The following is a 6,315-nucleotide window of genomic DNA, read 5'->3' as shown; positions in this document are numbered from 1 at the left end:
ATTGCAATGTTCGGATTCATCTCACAGAGTTAAACTTTCATTTTCATTCAGCAGTTTGGAAACACTGTTTTTGTAGTAACTGCAAAGGGACATTTGGGAGCACATTCAAGCCTATGGTGAAAAAGAAAATAAATTCAGATTAAAAACTAGAAAGAGGATTTCTGAGAAACTGCTTTCTGATGTGTGCACATAAATTGTCTTACAGAGTTAAACCTTTCATTTGATTCAGCAGTTTGGAAACACTGTTTTTCTCCATTCTGCAAATGGACATTTGGGTGCTTATGGAGGCCGATGGCAAATAAGAAAATATCCCCAGAAAAAACTAGAAGGAAACTATCTTAGAATCCTCTTTGTGATGTATGCAGTCATCTCACAAAATTAAACTTTTTTTTCATTCAGCAGTTTGGAAACACCACTTTTTCCTTTCTTTCAATGGACATTTGGGAGCTCATTGAAGCCAATGGCAAAAAAGCACATATCAAAGGATACATGCTAGAAGGAAGATGTCTGTATGTATTCATGTGCCATGTTGGTGTGTGCACCCGTTAAATCATCATTTATATTAAGTATATCTCCTAATACTATCCCTGCCCCCTCCACCGACCCCATGACAGGCCCTGGTGTGTGATGTTCCCCTTCCTGTGTCCAAGCGTTCTCATGGTTCAATTCGCACCTATGAGTGAGAACATGCAGTGTTTGGTTTTCTGTCCTTGTGATAGTTGGCTGAGAATGATGGTTTCTGCACGAGAATGGTGGAATCTGCACAGGGATATTTGGGGTTGCATTGAAGCCTACGGTGAAAAAAGTGAACATCCCAGAATGAAAACTAGAAGGAAGCTATCTGAGAAACCACTTTGTGATTGGTTCATTCATCTCACAGAATTAAACCATTATTTTCATTCAACAATTTGGAAACAATGCTTTTCTGGATCTGCAAAGGGCTATCTGGGAGAGCATTGAGTCCTATGGTGAAAAATAAAATATCTTCACATAAAAACAATAAAGAAGATTTCTGAGAAACTGCTTTGTCATGTGTGCATTCAACTCTCAGAAATAAAAATTTCTTTTGATTCAGCAGTTTGGAAATACTGTTTTTGTTCCTTCTGTGAATGGATATTTGGGAGCTTTTTGATGCCAATGGTGAAAAAGCGAATATCCCAGGATAAAAACTAGAAGGAAGCTATCTAGAAACCACTTTGTGATATGTGCATTCATCCCTCAGAGTTAAACCTTTCTTTTCAGTGAGCAGTTTTGAAACAGTATATTTTAGAATCTGCAAAGGGACTTTTAGGAGTGCATTGAGGACTATGGTGAAAAAAGAAACATCTTCAGATAGAAACCAGAAAGAAGCTTTCTGAGAAACTGCTTTGTTATGTATAAATTTCGCTCACACAGTTACACCTCTCTTTACATACAAAAACTTGTAAACACTGTTTTTGTCCATTTCTGTGAATGTATATTTGGGAGCTCATTGAGGCCAATGGAAATAATGAATATGCTTGGATCAAAACTACAAGGAAGCTATCTCAGAAACCGCTTTGTGATGTCTGCATTAGTCTCACAGAGTGAAGCCATTCTTTTCATTCAGCAGTTTGGAAACACTGTTTCTGTAGAATCTGTGAAGGGATATTTGGGAGCGCATTGAGGCCTATGGTGAAAAAGAAAATATCTTCAGATGAAAACTAGAAAGAAGCTTTCTGAAAAACTGCTTTGGGACGTGCGCATTCATCTCACAAATTTAAACCTTTCTTTTGATTCGGCAGTTTGGAAACTGCATTTCTCCGTTGGGTAAATGGACATTTGGGAGCTCATTGAGGCCAATTGTGAAAAAGCAAATATCCCAGGATAAAATCTCGAAGGAAGCTGTCTGAGAACCTGCTTTGTCATGTGTACCTTCATCTCACAGAGTTAAACCTTTCTATTCTTTCAGCAGTTGGAACACTATTTTTAAAAAATCTGTGATGGGATATTTGGGAGTGCATTGAGACCTGTTGTGAAAAAGAAAACGTCTTCAGAAAAAAACCAGAAAGAAGTTTTCTGAGAAACTGCTTTGTGATGTGTGCATTCCTCTCAGAGAGCTAAACCTTTCTTTTGATTCAGTAGTTTGGAAAAACTGATTTTGTCCATTCTGTGAATGGACATTTGGGAGATCATTGAAGCCAATGGTCAGAAATAAAATCTCCCATGACAAAAAATAGAAGGAAGCTATCTGAGAATCCACTTTGTCATGTGTGGATTCACCTCGCAGAGTTAAACCTTTCTATTCATTCAGCAGTTTGGAAACACTGTTTTTAAAGAATCTGCAATTTGATATTTGGAAGCTCATTGAGGACTATGGTGAAAAAGAAAATATCTTCAGATAAAAACTAGAAGGAAGCTTTCTGAGAAACTGCTTTGTGAAGTTTGCATTCATCTCATAGAGTTAAACCATTCTTTTGATTCAGCAGTTTGGAAACACTCTTTTTGTCAATTCTGCATATGAACACTGGGATCTCGGTGAGGCCAATGGCAAAAATTGAATATCCCAGGAAAAAAACTAGAAGAAATATATCTGAGACACCGCTTCACAAAGGGTACGTTAATCCCACAGAGTTAAACCTTTTTTTTTCCATTCAGCAGTTTGGAAACACTGTTTTTGTATAATCTGCAAAGGGATATTTGGGAGCACCTTGAGGTCTATGGTGAAAATAAAGTAAATTCAGATAAAAACTAGAAGAAGCTTTCTGAGAAACTGCTTTCTGATATGTGCATTCATCTCACAGAGTTAAACTTTCTTTGATTAAGCTGTTTTGAAACACTGTTTTTGTCCATTCTGTGAACGGACATTTGGGAGCTCATTGAGGCCAACACCAAAATATTGAATATCCCATGATAAAAACTACAATAAAGCAGTCTGAGAAACCGTTTTGTGATGTGTGCATTCATCTAACAGAGAAAAACCTTTCTTTTGATTCAGCTGTTTGGAAACACCGTGATTGTCCATTCTGCGAGTGGATATCTGAGTGCTCATTCAGTCCAATAGCGAAAAAGCAATTATCCCAGGATAAATAGTGGAAGGAAGCTGTCTTAGAAACCACTTTGTGATGTGTCCATTCATCTCCCACAGTTAAACCTTTCTTTTGATACATCACTTTGGAAACACTGTTTTTGTACAATCTCGGAAGGGGTATTTTGGAGTGCATTGAGGTCTATGGTGAAAAAGAAAACATGTTCAGTTGAAAACTAGAAAGAAGTTTTCTGAGAAACTGCTTTGTGAGGTGTGCATTCATCTCACAGTGTAAAACCTTTCTTTAGATTCAGCAGTTTGGAAACACTGTTTTTGTCCATTCTGCCAATGGACATTTGGGAGCACATTGAGGCCAATAGCAAAAAAGTGAGTATCCCACAGTAAAAACTAGAAGGAAGCAAACTGAGAAACCAGTTTGCATTGTGTGCAAACTGCCTCCCACAGTTAAACTTTTCTTTTGATTCAGCAGTTGGAGACACTATGTTTGTCCATTCTGTGAATGCACTTTTGGGAGCTCATTGAGGCCAATGGTGAAAAAAGCAAATATCCCAGGATAAAAACTGGAAGGAAGCTATCTGAGAAACTGCTTCATGATGTGTGCATTCATAAGTCAGTGTTAAACATTTTTTTACATTTAGCAGTTTGGAAACACTGTTTTTGTAGAATCTGTGTAAGGATATTTGGAAATGCGTTGAGGTATATGGTGAAAAAGAATATATCTTCAAATAAACTTAGAAAGAAACTTTCTGAGAAACTGCTTTGTGACATGTGGATTTATCTCACAGAGTTAAAACTTTTTCTCATACAGCTCTTTTCAAACACTGTTTTTGTCCATTCTGCAAATGGACATTTGGGAGCTCATTGAGGCCAATGGCGAAAAAGTGAATATCCCAGAATAAAAACAAGAAGGAAGTTGCCTTAGAAACCATAATGTGATGTGTGCATTCATCTCGCATAGTTAAACCTTTCTTTTCATACAGCAGTTCAGAAACACTTTTTGTCCATTCTGCAAATGGACATTTGGGAGCTCTTTGAGGCCCATGGCAAAAAAGTGACTATCCAAGGTTAAAAACTGGAAGGAATCTATCTGAGCCCGCTTTATGATGTGAACATTTATCTTGCAGAGTTAAACTGTTTTTGATTGAGCAGTTTATAAACTCTGTTTTTGTCCATTCTGTGAATGAACACTTGGGAGCTCATTGAGGCCAATGGTGAAAAAGTTAATATCCCAGGATAAAAACCAGTAGGAAGATATCTGAGAAATAACTTAGTGATGTACACATTCGTTTGGCAGAATTAAACCTTTATATTTATTCAGTAGTTTGGAAGCACGGTTTTTGTAGAATCTATGAAGGGATCTTAGGGAGCACATTCAGGCCTTCAGTGAAAAAGAAAATATATTCGGATAAAAACTAGAAAGAAGATTTCAGTGAAACAGCTTAGTGATGTGTGAATTCATCTCACAGAGTTAAAAAAATTCTATCATTCAGCAATTTGGAAACAATGTTTTTGTAGAACCTTCAAAGGGATATTTGGGAACACATTGAGGCCTATAGTGAAAAACAAAGTATATTCAGATGAAAATTAGAAAGAAGCTCTCTAAGAAACTGTTTTGTGATGTGTGCATTCATCTCACAGAGTTAAACTTTTCTTTTGATTCAGCAGTTTGGAAAAACTGTTATTGTCCATTTTGTGAATGGACATTTTGGAGCTCACTGATGTCAATGATGAAAAAGCAAATATCACAAGATAAAATCTAGAAAGAAGCTATCTGGAAACTGCTTTGTGATGTGTGCATTCACATCACAGAGACAAACGTTTCCTTTCATTCAGTAATTTGGAAACACTGTTTTTGTCCATTCTGGAAATGAACTATTGTAAGCTCATTGAGGCCAAAGGTGAAAAAGCAAATATTCCAGGATAAAACCTTGAAGTAAGCTATCTGAGAAACCACTTTGTGATGTGTGCATTCATCTCACAGAGTTAACCTTTCTATATGTTTAGCAGTTTCAAAACACTATTTTGTAGAATATGCAAAGGGATATGTGGGAGTGCATCAAAGCCTCTGGTGAAAAAAAATATCCTCAGAAAGGAACTAGAAAAAAGGTTTCTGAGAAACTGGTTTTTGATGTGGGTATTCATCTTAAAGAGTTAAACCTTTCTTTTGATTCAGCAGTTTGCAAGCACTGTTTTTCTCCTTTCCACGAATGGACATTTTGGAGCTCATTGAGGCCAATGGCGAAAAAGCAAATATCCCAGTATAAAAAGTAGAAGGAAGTTATCTGAGACACAGATTTGTGATGTGTGAATTCATATCACAGATTTAAATTTTCTTTTGATTCACCAATTTGGAAACACTATTTTTGTAAAACCTGTGAAGGGATATTTGGAAGTGCATGGAGGCCTATGGTGAAAAAACTATTTTCAGATAAAAACTAGAAAGAAACTTTCTGAGAAACTGCTTTTTGATATGTGCATTCATCTCACAGATTTAAAATTTTCTTTTGATTCAGCAGTTTGGAAACACTGTTTCTGTCCATTCTATGAAAGGACATTTGAAAGCTCATCAAGGCCAACAAAGACAAAGAGACTATCCCAGGAAAACAACTAGAAAGAAGCTATCTGAGAAACTGCTTTGTTGTGTGTGCATTCATCTCACAGATCTACATCTTTCTTTGGCTCAGCAGTTTGGAAACACTGTTTCCGTCCATTCTGCAAAAGGATATATGAAGGCTCATTGAGGCCAGTGGTGAAAAAGCTAATATCCAAAGATAAAAACTGGAAGGAATCTATCTGAAAAACGGCTTTGTGATGTCTGCATTCATCTTGCAGAGTTAAACTTTTCTTTTGATTGAGCAGTTTGGAAACTCTTTTTTTGTCCATTCTGCAAATGGACACTTAGAAACTCATTGATGCCAATTGCAGAAAAGTGAATATCCCATTATAAAAGCTAGTAGGAAGCTATCTGAAACACTGCTTTGTGATGTGTGCACTCGTCTTGCAGAATTAAACTTGCCTTTTCATTCAGCAGTTTGGAAGCACTGTTTTTGTAGAATCTTCAAAGGGTTATTTGGGAGTGCATTGAGGCCTACATTGAAAAAGAAAATATCTTCAGATAAATACTGGAAGGAAGCTTTCTGAGAAACTGCCATTTGAAGTTTGCATTCATCTCACAGAGTTAAACCTTTCTTTTTATGGTGATTTGAAAGTACTCTTTTTGTCAATTCTGCATATTAACATTAGGGAGCTCAGTGAGGCCAATGGCAAAAGAAGGAGTATCCCAGGAAAAAACCTACAAGAACCTATCT

The sequence above is a fragment of the Gorilla gorilla genome, chromosome 18 (assembly GCF_029281585.2).
Source record: "Gorilla gorilla gorilla isolate KB3781 chromosome 18, NHGRI_mGorGor1-v2.1_pri, whole genome shotgun sequence".
Lineage (NCBI taxonomy): Eukaryota > Metazoa > Chordata > Mammalia > Primates > Hominidae > Gorilla > Gorilla gorilla.
The sequence above is the reverse complement of the archived record's forward strand: the minus strand, read 5'-3'. Positions refer to the sequence as shown.